Source organism: Anolis sagrei, chromosome X (genome assembly GCF_037176765.1).
Source record: "Anolis sagrei isolate rAnoSag1 chromosome X, rAnoSag1.mat, whole genome shotgun sequence".
Taxonomy (NCBI): Eukaryota; Metazoa; Chordata; class Lepidosauria; order Squamata; family Dactyloidae; genus Anolis; species Anolis sagrei.
Window position 1 is genome coordinate 98,498,590 of NC_090034.1, and position 16,145 is coordinate 98,514,734.

At 44.4% G+C, this 16,145-nt stretch overlaps 1 protein-coding gene across 4 annotated transcripts in view; it reads left to right on the top strand.

Annotated features, from left to right (window-relative positions):
* AXL (AXL receptor tyrosine kinase) overlaps positions 1-16,145 on the top strand; it is a 315,211-nt gene that overhangs the window by 15,582 nt on the left and 283,484 nt on the right. The gene's annotated exons all lie outside the window — the stretch shown is intronic.

Below are 16,145 nucleotides of genomic sequence, written 5' to 3' on the forward strand. Positions count from 1 at the left end.
GGCATCTCTCTTCCTTTGCTCAGCCTTCCTTATGGTCCAGATCTCACATCCATATGTTACTATGGGGAATAAGAGTAGAGACATCGCACTGACAACAAAGATCCACATAGTTAAAGCAAGGGTATTCCCCATAGTCACCTACAGATGTGAGAATGGGCCATAAGGAAGGCTGAGCGAAGGAAGATAGATGTTTTTGAACTGTGGTGTTGGAGGAAAGTTCTGAGAGTGCCTTGGATTGCGAGAAGATCCAACCAGTCCATCCTTCAGGAAATAAAGCCTGACTGCCAGGCATGTAGCCGGGGGGGGGGGGGGGGGGGGCTTCAGCCCCCCCCCCCCGAAATTCTCATGGTGGTTCGCGAAAAGGCCTTACTGGTGCATTATTTAAACTGTTATGTTTATTCATATATGATCTGATCACCATACTCAATATATCCCATATGCATGGGGGTATTGGGGTACGGATACAAAAGGTTTGCTAGGGTAGACCCTCTTTCACTCAGACTCAGCCCCCCCCAAAACTCAGCCCCCCCGAACCCCTCCTGAAAAAAATTCAGCCCCCCCCCCCCCGAAACGAAATCCTGGCTACGGGCCTGCTGACTGCACATTGGAGGGAAGGATAGTAGAGGCATAGATGAAGTACATTGGCCACATCATGAGAAGACAGCAAAGCTTAGAGAAGTCAATGATGTTGGGGAAAATGGAAGGAAAAAGGAAGAGGGGTTGACTAAGGGCAAGATGGATGGATGGTATCCTTGAAGTGACTGGCTTGACTCTGAAGGAGCTGGGGGTGGTGACGGCTGACAGGGAGCTCTGGTGTGGGCTGGTCCATGAGATCACAAAGAGTTGGAAGCGACTGAATGAATAAACAACTATGGAGAACTTTATTGCCAGTGTGATGTCTCTACTCTTCACTCTTTGATTGGTCTTTGCTCTCCACCCAATAAGGAAACATCTTCTGATTTCCTGGCTGCAGTCTGCGTCTGCAATCACCTTCGCACCTAGAAATACAAAGTGTGTCACTGCTTCCATGTTTTCTCCCTCTATTTGCCAGTTATCAATCAGTCTGGTTGCCATAATTTTGGTTTTTGTGATGTTTAGCTGCAACCCAGCATTTGCACTTTCTTCTTTCACCTTGATAAGAAGGCTCCCTAATTCCACCTTGCTTTCGGCCATCAAAGTGGTATAATCTGCATTGTTCATTGCACACTGGGCTTGTAAAGAATTTCCTTTAGAACAGGACGTGCAACCTTTGCCCAGTGGGAAGCCAGGGGACCCAAAGAGTTCTCAGAGGCTTTCCACCACAAATGATCTTTAGATGGCTTGTGAAGTATAACAAAGTCTTTTATTAATGAACAATCAAACAAAAACTTCTCTTGTCTTCAGAAAGTTAAACAAATGATTCCAGGCTTTTATGCAACTGGTAGCTTCCTAAACTTGCCCACGAAGGACAGGCAACTGCCTTCAATAACTTCTTCTTTACTTTAAAGGAAAATCCCCTTTTTAACTTTTCCCAGGCTGACTGTAATCTAACCCTTACTGATGTGGGCTCTGTTACCGGGTCGAACTGTGTCTTGAGGCACCGAGTGGACCTACCAGTAAAGGCTTACATATTCTCCAGCTGGAGTTTTTTGGTTTTTCAAACTGTTCACCGTCCGAAATTCCTCAAAGCTTTAGGACTGCTTCCCTGGAAATCTTTGGGTGCTCTTAAGACTGTTCTCCCCTGGAAGGTCTTAAGGGTTGAAGCTTTTGTACAGGGGAAACTTGCACACGTCCTGTACATTAGCTTTCCTTGCTGAGACTAACTAAAAATGGCTCCCTTCCCTTCCCAATTGCCCTGAGCAAGGGGTGGGACCAAAATGTAACGGACAGGTGACTTGCTCTATGACTGCAACCAAAGGAAACCACCCTTCTGCAGAGTCCCTGAAACCTTGGACTGCAAGCAAACATTTAATACAAAGGAAATAAATTTGGAGCTCCTGGTACAGCCATACCAGCACATGCATATCTAAGGTTGTTAACATTTCTTCCAGCAATTTTAACTCCAGCCTTGGATTCATCAAGCCTTGCACGTCACATGATGTGTTTTGCATACAAGTTGGATAGATGGGGTGAGATATGTGTGGCTAAACAACATCGAGGTGTGGTGCAGATAGCAAAAGTAGGAATAAGCTGAGAACAAAGGGAAGAAGTAGGAGGAGAAACAGGGACTTTTTAATAACAGAAAGGGCCTGAGGCTGTTAGGAATGGTGGGAGTTGAAGTCCAAAACACCTGGAGGGCCAAAGTTTGTTCATGCCTGGTGTAGATGAGCTCTGTCTTGGGATCCAGACAATAACATTCTGTTGTTTGGTTAGAACTGGGCTGTATCTGGCAAGTGAAGTCATAAAGAAGGAGTGTAAACCAGCTCTGTCTCTTTTCAGAGGAGTGAAGACATGTCATCCAAGCCTCAGGGACTCCTTCCAGTCTCCCTCCTGGTCTGTGATAAACTAGCTAAGAAGGGAGGGGAAAGGCTCTCCACCCTGTGGGTCACCATCCCTGCCAATTCTTTCCTCCCTTTGGGATTGGGAGGAGTTGACTGATGTGCACCATTTGCTCAGTGACGCCTTTAAGTAGGAAAAGCGACCCAAAGGGCTGTTCTCTCCACCTTGGTGGGTCTCTATAACTCAGGCATGGGCAAGCTTCGGCCCTCCAGGTGTTTTGGACTTCAACTCCCACAATTCCTAACAGCCATTAGTCCAAAACACCCATACGACCAAAATTTGCCCATGCTTGATGTAAATACATAAAACCAGATCCTGGGATAAAGGGACAGTATGGAAGAGCTCCTATGCCCCATGTACACTGTCATATAATCCAGATTATCACAGCAGATTATCTACTTTGCGTTTGCGTTTTTGGTTTGTGTTTTCGGTTTTACTCTGTTGTAATTTGTTGTTTGGGCTTGACCTCATGTAAGCCGCTCCGAGTCCCCATCAGGGAGATGGTGGCGGGGTATAAATAAAGATTATTATTATTATTATTATTATTATTATTATTATTATTTTGAAGTTGGGTGCATTTATATAATTCAAAAGGATTGGAGTGGGAAGTGAAACCTACAGCTTGCAGCCTACTTCCCAACATTTTACAGGTGCAAACATGTAAAGGTTTTCCCCTGACATTAAGTCCAGTCATGTCCGACTCTGGGTGTTGGTGCTCATCTCCATTTCTAAGCCAAAGAGCTGGTGTTGTCCGTAGACACCTCCAAGGTCATGTGGCCAGCATGACTGCATAGAGCGCTGTTACACAGGTTGGGAACCACTGCTATACCCTCTAAATATGTTAGATGCAATCCACGTTATTCATAACCAGCATCTGTTGTAGTAGCCAGGACCCTACCCTGAGGAATCTGGGCTGTAACATTTGCCCGAGGTCAAAAAGGAAGGAATGGGAGAAACATAGAAGCAGAGATAAATGGAATATACATTATTTCAGTTCAGAATAACATGGGGCAACCCTATTGATAAGGTAAAGGTAAAGGTTTCCCCTTGACATTAAGTCCAGTCATGTCTGACTCTGGGGGTTGGTGCTCATCTCCATTTCTAAGCCAAAGAGCCGGCGTTGTCTGTAGACACCTTCAAGGTCATGTGGCTGGCATGACTGCATGGAGCGCCGTTAAATGGATACACAAAGCCAAATAACATCAATTGTGGTCAACTTGGCTACATTTCTTAATAAGGAAGGACTCCCAAACTTGGAAAGGCTGCAGCAGGTTGCTTCTGGCTTTGAATAGTGGGAAGTACAAGATTCAGCCCTCTCCTCTCCTATTTGTTTGGAGCACAAAGTACTTTTGTAAGTTGAACTCACTTTGCAGGAACTGAAGCAAGCTGAGGGCGAAAGAGGAGCAACAGGGGATTAATTGGGACCATCACTGCCAAACTGATATAGTTGTAATTTCTGTCCAGTGATGGGAAGCCCACAGATATGGGCATGCTTTTGCAAAGGGTCTCACATACCAAAATTATAATACATGCTTAGCATGAATTCCTTTTCTGTCTCTAGTCAGATGTCGTCATCTTGAACAGAAAAAAGGAGTTGAAGACTGGGCTTGGTTGCCGTCCAAGTACACAATGTTTGTTTCTCAGGCCCTGAAACATGTCCCTCATTCCTCAAGGGTTAACTGCGGCTGAGAGGCAGGATATTCTCAGACTGATTTATTTACTTGCCTTCCCTGTTCCACATACACACACACCATCCATCTAACCATTGGTATAAGTGTCCCTGTTTCCTAAGAAGAGTTGCATAAATTCTTCTAGTTTTCCAGCTGAGAGACAGATGGAGGAGCCCTGCGGTGACGCACTTTCCCTCCGCGTTACTTGCTTAAAATCTGGAAATATGACTACTTCTATGCCTTCCTAATCCAGCTGTTGTAATGTGAACTACATCATATAGAAACGGGCTGTTAGTAATTACTTAAGTTGAGGATGAGTTATTTGTAGCCCCTTCAGATGTTGGATTACACGTCTCATCATCCTTTGCCGTTTACATATTGATGGATATTGCAGTCCCAAAAACATCTGGAGGCACACATGTTGAATGTTTGGGGTGGGAAAAACGAGGTCAACCCCCCCCCCCCCCCAAGATTAAACACTCTCAAAGCTGGGCTGCTGTGAGTTTTTCAGGCTGTGTGGCTATGTTCCCGCAGCATTCCTTCCTAATGTTTCACCTGCATCTGTGGCTGGCATTTTTATTAAAATATTTATTTTCAGCATTTTCAAGAAATTACAGTGAAAGTGGGGGAACAATGTGCTCGCTATAGAAAGGAGGAAGAGAAAAGAGAGGGCAAGAAGGGAAGAAGGAGAGAGAAAAAAGGGAGGGGTGGTGGTGACTTCCGGTTTGGTCCACAGAGACGTAAATGATTGTATCCAATTACTTTTCCACATTGTGACTTAGGTACTTTTCTCTATATTAGTTGTAATATCCTTCATCCTTAGAGTTGGATATGCATATCTTCCTGCAAGAACCTTCTCAGAGGCTCCCAATTCGTTTGTTTGCTCTTATTTTTTATTATCAACGTACTGTGATAAATTGTCTATGCTCATAATAGTCAAAGATTTTGTTTATCCAATCATCAATTTGTGGAGGGTCTTTCTCTTTCCATTTTTGGGCAATTGTTGTTCTTGCCGCAGCCGATATATATAAAAAAATCTTCTCTTCGTTTTCACTTAGGTTCAAGTTTGTTATGTTCAAAAGGCAGAATTCCGGTTTCAGCTCAATTTTCACCCTAATAATTTTTGGGTACATTTATGTATTGTTGACCAGTATTTTTTGATTGTTTTGCAGCCCAACCACAAGTGGAAGTGGGTGCCTAGCTCTTTTTCACATCTCCAACATCTATTACTGTAGTTTTTATTGAATGTTGATAAATGTAGAGGTGTCAGGTACCAACGGAAGTAAATTTTGTACCATCCTTCGATTATATTTGTGGCTTTCATGAATCTTAGTTTCCTGTTAACCTTAGAGGGATAGGACCTTAGAAGAGGATGGCATGCCTATATCTGGTACGGCAAGGCCAAAGTCGAGAGTAACTTTAAGAATCATTATGTTAGAGGACCCCTTTTGAAAGTATGGGAGAGAAATACAGGAGATTTTTTTTATGGAGAAACCCCAATGTGGGTGTCCCCCGCGGAAGCGTTCCATAATGGGGAAATCCCTATTGTGAGAATTGGCACCCCTATTCAAAATTATTTAAAAAAACGGAATAACGATTGGGAGTTGAAACCTCTAGAAGAAATAAGGGACTTTGATAGTAAAATGAGTTGGTTTCACTATTGGAAAACAAAAGAATGCTTCAAAGAAGATCAACAAGTAGGGTTTAATACCAAGGATTCAAGTTGGGATAGATAATGAAAATGGACCAAAAATTAATTAAAACTCTTTACCAAAGCTTGTTAGAATGGGACTTGGAAAAAGAATAAAAGAAAATATGATGAAATGGGCCTTTGACATTGGTCATTCAATATTGTTAAAAGACTGGGAGATCGTATGGAAGAAGAACTGTGGCTGGCATTTTAAGAGGTTCTTTTGGCTGTGAAGCATATACTTGTGGAATGTCTAGGATGGGAGAAAGAATCCTTATCTGTTGAAGCAGGTGTGAATGTTGTGATTAGCAAGCTTGAATTGGCATTTGAGTTGCCATGAAGTTTGCAAAGTCAATCAGTGACTTTGCTTTTCCCTTTTCTTTGGAAATGCATTTCGGTTTTCTCAATGGAAAGTTGGAAAATTGATGAGGAAGGAAAATACAATGAGCAACAAATGGAGCATTGGTCCCTTCAACCAAAGGAAAACAGGGTTAATTCTTAGTGCAGACATGGGCAAACTTCAGCCCTCCAGATGTTTTGAACGTCAACTGCATAGAGATAACCTGGCCCGACGTTGCCTGGAGGCATCCTCTGTTTGGGAAGTGTTAACTGGCCCTTGATTGCTTGTTATATAGAATCACAGAATCATAGAGTTGGAAGAGACTTGGTGGACCATCCAGCCCAAGAAGCAGGAAAATTACATTCAAAGCACCCCAACAGATGGCCATCCAACCTCTGCTTAAAAGCCTCCAGAGAAGGAGCTTCTGCCACAATTCAAGGCAGAGAGTTCCACTGCTGAACAGCTCTCTCCTTCATAATGTTCAGGTGGAATCTCCTTTCCTGTAGTTTGAAGCCATTGCTCCATTACGTCCTAGTCTCCAGGGCACCAGAAAACAAGCCTGCTCTCTCCTCCCTATGACTTCCCCTCACATATTTATACATGGCCCTCATCATGTCTCCTCTCAGCCTTCTCTTCTGCAGGCTAAATATACCCATCTCTTTAAGCCGCTCCTCATAGGGCTTGCTTTCCAGACTTTTGATCATTTTAGTCACCCTCCTCTGGACATATTCCAGCTTAGAGTCAACATCTCCCTTAAATTGTGGTGCCCAGAATTGGACACAGTGTGATTCCAGGTGTGATCTGACCAAGGCAGAATAGAGGGGTAGCACGACTTCCTTGGACCAGATTTTCCCAGTGATTTCGGCCATGGAAGCCTTTGGAAATACATTCCTCAAAACTTCTAGTATTACAGAGAATGAGATGTTGAAATCATTCACACCCTGAACTCTTTTCTTTGGCATTTCTCTTTCACTTCTCTTTGCGTGGCCTCGATGGCCTTGCCTTCTCCTTTTCTTTGGAAATGCATTTTGGATTTCTTAATGGAAAGTTGGAAATTTGAGGAGGAAGGAAAAGACAATGAGCAATAAATGGAGCATTGGTCCCTTCAGCCAAAGGAAAACAGGTTCAGTTCTTCACTCAGCCTTGATGTTGGCCCAGATTGAGACAAATGCCATCAAATATCAGGCTTTGCAGATCTGGATTTTCCAGTTTGAGATAAACGAAGTGAGGAGAAGAGTCACAGATCCCAACTTTCCCTAAATTTGATGCCATTTGGATCCAGACTGGGATGAGGTTAGTGTAGGCATGGGCAAACATCAGCCCTCCAGGTGTTTTGAACTTCAACTCCCACAATTCCTAACAGCTGGTAGGCTATTAGGAATTGTGGGAGTTGAAGTTCAAAACACCTGAAGGGCCAAAGTTTGCCCATGCCTGGTGTAGAAGCATCCCTTGTAGATGCTCTTTTTGCCACCTGGTTGGAAATTTAAAAAGCACTCTGTATATGCTCAGAGGCACTTTTAGTATTGATCTTCTCTACTTCTGGGATAGGCATTGAATCCATGGTTACAGTGTAGAAGCATCTCTTGTAGATGCCCCTTTTGCCACCTGGTTGGCAATAAAAAAAGCACTCTGTATATCCTCAGAGGCACTTTCAGTATCAATCTTCTTGCATTGAATGCATGGTTACAGTGTAGAAGCATCTCTTGTACATGCCCATTTTGCCACCTGGATGGAAGTAGAAAGCACTCTGTATATGCTCAGAGGCACTTTTAGTATCGATCTTCTCTTCTTCTGGGCTAGGTATTGAATCTGTGGTTACAATGTAGAAGCATCTCTTGTAGATGCCCTTTTTGCCACCTGGATGGAACAGACAACACTCTGTATATGCTCAGAGGCACTTTTAGTATTGCTCTTCTCTACTTCTGGGCTAGACACTGAAACCATGGTTACAATGTAGAAGCAACCTTTGTAGATGCCCTTTGTGCCCATTGGATGGAACAGAAAACACTCTGTATATGCTCAGAGGCACTTTTAGTATCGATCTTCTCTACTTCTGTGCCATGAACTGAATCCATGGTTACATTGTAGAAGCATCCCTTGTGGACGCCCTTTTCGCCACCTGGTTGGAACAGAAAACACTCTGTATATGCTCAGAGGCACTTTTAGTATCGATCTTCTCTACTTCTGGGCCAGGCATTGAATGTATGTTTACAGTATAGATCAGGCACAATCAAACTTCGGCCCTCCAGGTGTTTTGGACTCCAGCTCCCACAATTCCTAACAGCCAAAACATCTGAAGGGCAGAAGTTTGCCCATGCCTGGTGTAGAAGCATCCCTTGTAGATGCCCCTTTTGCCACCTGGTTGGAACAGAAAACACTCTGTATATACTCAGAGGCACTTTTAGTATCGATCTTCTCTATTTCTGGGCCAGGCATTGAATCCTGGAGGGCTGAAGCTTGCCCATGCCTGGGTTAGTGGCAACAATGTCATGAAGGTGGCAAAACTATTCGGAAGTTTAGTCCAACTTTTAAAGGAGTTGTCCAAAGGTCTGAACCTGTTTTGAAGCTGAGAGTCAGTACTTTGGACAGTTCTTTTAAGGTTGGAGTAAAACATGATACCTCTTGGAGATAAGAAGTATCCTCTCTTTTAACGACTTCTATCATTCTCTGTTAATCTCAGAGGAATGGTGGAAAGAAACGGATAGCATTGGGGAAAATCCCAAGGAAAATGAAGGAGAGAGGGAAGGATATGGATTCACACACACAAGCTCATTTCTCCCAATGTAGGGACTCAAAGCAACTACCAATAAATATAAAAACAATACAGATTCAAACAATCTACATCAGTGTTTCTCAACCTCTGGAGGCCGCAAGAGGGTTTCAGAGGGGTCACCAAAGACCATCAGAATACATATATTTCTGATGGTCTTAGGAACCCCTTTGGCAGAGAAGGCTGAAGATCTCTCCACCTGTACTTCTCTTCCTTTTGGAAACAGAAAGTGAATCCTCCCACCAAAAGCCCTCCTCCACTGTGATTGGCTTGCCTCTCAGCCAAGGGGAGGGCTGTTTCTGAGACTACAAGTGGGCAGGGGAGAGCAGGCATGCTTGGCACATGGCAGCATGGTGCACATGCACAAGGCAAGGGAGTGTGCAAGGCTGGAGGGAGGCTCGCGCCAGTGAGTCCCTTCAAAGCATGGTGGTTCTGTGTGGTAAATTTGGTCCAATTCTATCATTGGTGGGGTTCAGAATGTTCTTTGATTGTAGGTGAACTATAAAGCCCAGCAACCACAGCCCCCAAATGTCAAGATCTATTTCCCACAAACCATCAGTGTTCATAATTGGGCACATGGCAGCATGGTGCACATGCATGGGCAAGGGAGAGTGTGTAAGGTTAGAGGGAGGCTCACGCCAGAGAGGGTTCTGTGTGGAAAATTTAGTCCAATTCTATTGTTGGTGGGGTTCAGAATGTTCTTTGATTGTAGGTGAACTATAAAGCCCAGCAACCACAGCCCCCAAATGTCAAGATCTATTTCCCACAAACCATCAGTGTTCACATCTGGGCACATGGCAGCATGGTGCACATGCATGGGCAAGGGAGAGTGTGTAAGGTTAGAGGGAGGCTCACGCCAGTGAGGGTTCTGTGTGGAAAATTTAGTCCAATTCTATTGTTGGTGGGGTTCAGAATGTTCTTTGATTGTAGGTGAACTATAAATCCCAGCAACCACAACCCCCAAATGTCAAGGTCTATTTCCCCCAAATACCCATCAGTATTCACATTTGGGCATATTGAGTATCTGTGCCAAGTTTGGTTAAGATCCATCATTGTTTGAGTCCACAGTGCTCTCTGGATATAGGTGAACTACAACTCCCAAACTCAAGGTCAAACCCTTCCTGTATTTTTTTGTTGGTCATGGGAGTTCTGTGTGCCAAGTTTGGTTCAATTCCATCATTGGTGGAGTTCAGAATGCTCTTTGATTGTAGGTGAACTATACATCCCAGCAATTACAACTCCCAAATGACAAAATCAACCTCTCCCCAACCCCACCAGTATTCAAATTTGGGCATATCAGGCATCTGTACCAAATTTGGTCTAGTGAATGAAAATGTATCCTGCATATCAGATATTTACATGATGATTCATAACAGTTGCAAAATTGCAGTTATGAAGTAGCAACGAAAATAATTTTATGAGGAAATAAGGAACTGTATTAAGGGGCTGCGGCATTAAGAAGGTTGAGAAACACTGATCTAAATGCATTAAAATATCAAAAATAAAAAACAAATTTTGGGTCACTTTTAAACACTAAAATATTAAAATGCCACCTCAAAACCCCAGTCATACTACTATTTCAAAACAAAGAACCAATCACCAAAGACATGCACTCAAATTCTGAGCCTTGGAGATTGTTTTCAGTTGTAGAACTGAACAGACCTCACAAAAGAGTCTATTTTTGGTCAAACCAATCGTCCTTCATTTCAGCAGTTTAATTGGAGCAGCGGGAATGGGATGGTGGTGGAGGAATGTTGTCATTTTCTTGTTGCTGTTGTTTTTTTAAAAAGAGAATCGAGCTCTTGCCAAGTAAACGCAAATCATCTGGAGATCTGCCACTAAAAATGGTGATCCACCCAATGCTGCTTCGACCGTTGGTTCTCTAAAGTGGACGAAGATGATGTGGTTCTCCACATGTTGTTGGACTGCAATGCCTTGCAGCTGTGTCAACTTACTGATACAAATTCAGAAGAGAATACAGGAATATTTGTTTGGATGCCTATCGTGCTCTCTGAAAGAAATGAATCCAAGCAAATATATGCATCTTCAAGTTGCCTGTTGACATGGCATCCCATGCATCAGTGATTCTCAACCTTCTTAATGCTGCAACACCTTAATACAGTTCGTCATGTTGTGGTGACCCCCACATAGGAGCATCAGTACAATGCTGGTGGTCTTGGCTTCTTCCACCACGCTGACATTTGTCCACCTGTCTTCCCAAGAGATTTGCAGGATTTTTCAGAGGCAACGCTGATGGAATTGTTCCAGGAGTTGCATGTGACGTCTATAGACAGTCCACATTTCGCGCATGTCCCGGTCCTCAAACACTTTCTGCTTCATTCGGAAAAATGCTGCACTCACAGAGCTCAGGTGGTGTTGTATGTCAGAGTCAATGTTGACTTTGGGGGAGAAGTGGCTGCCAAGGTAGAGGAAATGGTCCACATTTTCTAATGTTACACAATTAAGCTATATCTCTGGCATTGGAGAGGTATTGGCTGGTGACTGCTGGAAGATCACTTTGGTTTTCTCGATGTTCAATGAGAGGCCGAGCTTCTCGTATGCTTCTGCAAAGGTGTTTAGAGTGGCTTGTAATAATGATAATAATAAAACTTTATTTGTACCCCGCTACCATCTCCCCAAGGGACTCGGTGCGGCTTACATGAGGCCAAGCCCACAGCACATCAATAAACAAAGGCAATAAATAATAAATAATCAATACAAAAGAGTTAAATAAAATAAAATAAAACTAAAAAAATACACAATAAGCAATAAGCAATATCAATAACAGTAACATACAGCATTTAAAAACCAATGGCCGGGCCAAATGTAATAATTAAAATTTAAAATGCTGGACATAAACAAGGTAAGTTAAGCTAGGATAGGGTTTTCAAAGAAAGATAAGGGTGCACAGACAATCCTAAATCAATATTAAAGTACATTTGAGGACATATTGCTAAGAGTTTTCCTATTCTGGGAAGGCACACTGGAGCAACTACGTTTTCAGGCTCCTCCTAAAGACTGCCAGCGTTGGGACATGTTTGATGTCCTTGGGGAGTGAGTTCCAGAGTCGAGGGGCCACCACCGAGAAGGCCCTCTCCCTCGTCCCCACCAATTGTGCCTGCGAAGGAGGTGGGAGCATGAGCAGGCCCTCTCCAGATGATCAAAGAGATCGTGTGGGTTCATACACAGAAATGCGGACACGCAGGTAGGCAGGTCCCAAACCGTTCAGGGCTTTGTAGGTAAGAACCTGCACCTTGAATTGGGACCGGAAAATGAACGGCAGCCAGTGGAGCTCCTTAAACAGGAGGGTTGACCGCTCCCTGCAAGAAGCACCAGTTAGTAACCTGACTGCTGCCTGTTGTACCAATTGAATTTTCTGGGCCGTTTTCAAGGGCAGCCCCACTTAGAGTGTGTTACAGTAATCCAATCTGAAGGTGACTAAGGCATGGACCACCCTGGCCAGATCTGCCTTCACGAGGTACGGTCGCAGCTGGCGCACGAGTCTTAATTGTGCGACGGCCCTCCCAGCCACCGCCGACGCCTGAGCTTCAAGTGTAAGTAATCAGTCCAGGAGGACACCCAGACTGCAGACCTGTGACTTCAGGGGGAATGTAACCCTATCCAGCACAGGTTGCCACCCTATACCCCGATCCAGTTTACGATTGACCAGGAGGACCTCTGTCTTGTCAGGGTTGGTCCTCAGCTTGTTCCTCCTCATCCAGACAGCCACAGCGGCTAGGCACTTGTCCAGCACCCGAGGGGCTTCCTTGGAATTAGGTGGAAAAGAGTAGTCGAGTTGCGTGTCATCTGCATAGAGATAGCACCGAACTCCCAAACTTCGGATGACCTCTCCCAGCGGTTTCATGTAGATGTTGAAAAGCATGGGGGACAGAATGGAACCTTGCGGGACCCCACAGGTCAAAGGCCAGGGGTCCGAGCAGGTGTCTGCCAGCTCCACCATCTGGGAACGACCCTCCAGGAAGGACCGGAGCCACGACAAAGCTGTGCCCCCAAGACCCATCTGGAGAGACGTCCCAGAATGATGCACTCACAGAGCTCAGGTGGTGCTGTATTTCAGTGTAGTTCACCAAACTACAACTCCCAAGATTCCATAGCATTGAAACAAGACAGTTAAATTGGTGTCAAACTGCATTAATTCTACAGTGTAGATACACCATTTGTCACAAGTCATTGCTGTTGAGTTAAAGATTCTGAGATTGTTTTGGATTAAGGTCTGTAGGAGAGTGTATGGACTGTTTTGGGGAAACTTCAAAGCCTCTGGTAGCTGGAAACACTTTTTTGGTCTGCCTTGATCCCCACATAGCATCTTCGGAGTGCTCTATGCTAGAGAGTTACAAAAAAACTGTCATTAAATGGGTGAGGCTGGTGTGGTTTTCTGCCACTCTTGGCAATGAATGATGGAGAGGCAAGTTGAAGCATCATCCGATGCCCAGATGGCCAGATCAGAACGTCATTGCTCCTTCTTTTGGTGCATAAGAGAAGCTGAAAAATAGAGAGGAAAAAGAGCCACAGATTAAGAGTTTGCCAACTTTGAAACCAGCCCTTGCTTCTGTGTAATTTTTGTGTGTGCCAGGAGCAACTTGAGAAACTGCAAGTCGCTTCCGGTGTGAGATATTTGGCTGTCTGCAAGGACGTTGCCCAGGGGACAGCTGGATGTGTTACCATCCTGTGGGAGGCTTCCCTCATGTCTCTGCATGGGAGGCTAGAGCTGACAGACAGGAGCTCACCCCGACTCGCAGATTCGAACCGCTAACCTTCGGATCAGCAATTCAGCCAGCACAAGGGTTTAACCGCGACTCATTTTTTCCTGTGTAATGAAACAATAGTATTGGCATCAAGTGGGAGTGGAACAATTGAAGATGTAATCGAGAGACACTTGTATCGGAGCCAAACATTACAACTGGACTGAGTTGTACAAGGCTCCAATGATTATAACCTGTCTTTTGAATTATACCTGGAAACAGACAGCAAGAAAATCATTGAGCCCTTTCATGTTACGTAAGTGATATCAGGATAAACAAGGAGCAAGTCTGGGTACTAGAGGTCTTCTCACTTATGGTGATGGCTTTCTGAGGCTGAGAGTGTGTGACTTGTCCAAGCTCACTCAGTGAGTTTTCATGGATGAGTGGGGATCCCATTGCACTGAGCCATGGCAATTCAGGTGATGTTAACCTGTATTAATTGTATGGTGTAGATCAGGCATGGGCAAACTTGGCCCCTCCAGGTGTTTTGGACTTCAACTTCCACAATTCCTAACAGCCTACCGGTTACTAGGAATTATGGGAGCTGAAGTTCAAAACACCAGGAGGGCCCAAGTTTGTCCATACCTGGTATAGATTATATATGTCAAACTGAAGCCTTGCGGGCCAAATCTAGCCCACCATGTCTTTTTATGTGGCCCTCCAGATGCTGGACTACAACTCCTCTATTTTTTCACCATTAGAGATCATTACTAGAGCTGATGGGAGTTGTGATTTCAGCAATCATCTGGGAGGCTGCAGTTTGTTCCATTTAGTCATGGGTTTGAATTTAGACACAAGGCTTGTGGATAGGATGCTTGATGTTAAAACGTCCTTTAATCTTTCTCCAATCCTCAAGTGCTGTTGGTTTGTAATTCCCATTATCCCCAGCTCGCATGGTGGATAATCAAAAGGGATGGGAGTTGTTGTTCAGTATCATCTGGAGACCCAAACTGGGTAAAAACTAAAGAGCAACAACCACAAGGTTTAAAAAAATATATAATTGGTCACCTGTATGCATGACTTCTCCATCCATGGATTCAATGACCCTTTGAAGGCAACCATATGTCTAACCATAGAATCATAGAGTTGGAAGAGACCTCATTAGCCATCCTGTGCTGGTACGGCTGTACCAGGAGCTTCAGCTTCATTTTCTTTCTATTGAGTATTTGCATATATTCCAAGGTTCCATGCATTTGCAACAAGGTGGCTTTCCTTGGTTTGCAATCATAGGGCTAGCCACCTGTCTATCATTGTTAAGTTTTGGTTCCTCCCCTTTCCCAGGGCCATGGGAAGAGAGGGAGCCATTTTTAGTTCCATCTTATAGTGGAAAGCTAATCTTCAGGACGTGGATTAGCTCCATCCGTAGAAAAGCTTCATTTCCTACAGCATCTAGGGCAGAAATTCAGTGGAAAAACAGTCCCAAAGCTCTGGCTGGGAGCTTACAGGCTCTCAGCTTTACAGCATCTGAGGGAAACAGTCCTAAAGTTTTGGAAGAAAACAGTTTTGCAGACCCAAAGAACTCCAGCTGGAGAATCTACATAGCCTTGACTGGTAGGTCTACTCGGGACCCAAGGCGCAGATTGGAACCGGTAGTCAGCAAAGCTTAGACAGTAGATTGCCTGGGACGGGTTAAAAAAAGGTTTTCCTTGTTAAGGAAAGAAATAGTTCTCCAAGCAAGGTGCCTGTCCATTTTGGGGCAAGCTAAGAAGCATTTGTTTAATCTGTTGAAGATCCAAGAAGTGTTTGTTGTTTTATTGAAGACCTAAGCAATAATAAAGAACTTTGTTCAACATTTCAAGCCTTTTAAAGACTGTGTATGGGAAAATCCTTGAAGGCCTCTCACCCGTGGCACCCTGGCTCCCCGCTGGGCACAAAGAGCACGTCCTGTTTAAAAAATCAATTATTACAGGCCCAGCGCGTGGCAGCACACATCCAGTCCAACCCCTTTCTGCCAAGAAGCAGGAAAATTGCATTCAAAGCACCCCCGATAGATGGCCATCCAGCCTCTGTTTCAAAGTCTCCAAAGAAGGAGCCTCCACCACACTCCAGGACAGAGAGTTCTACTGCTGAACAGCTCTCACAGTCAGGAAGTTCAAGTGGAATTTCCTTTCCTGTCTCCTTTCAGCCTTCTCTTCTGAAAGCTAAATATGCCCAGCTGTTTCAGCCGCTCCTCATAGGGCTTGTTCTCCAGACCCTTGATCATTTGAGTCACCCTCCTCTGGACACATTCCAGCTTGTCAACATCTCCCTTCAATTGTGGTGCCCAGAATTGGACACAGTGTGCTTCCTGGCGTGGTCTGACCAAGGCGGAACAGAGGGGTAGAATGACTTCCCCGGATCTAGGCACTAGACTTCTATTGATGCAGGCCAAAATCTCATTGGATTTTTTGCCGCCGCATGACATTGTTGGCTCATGTTCACCTTCTTGTCCACG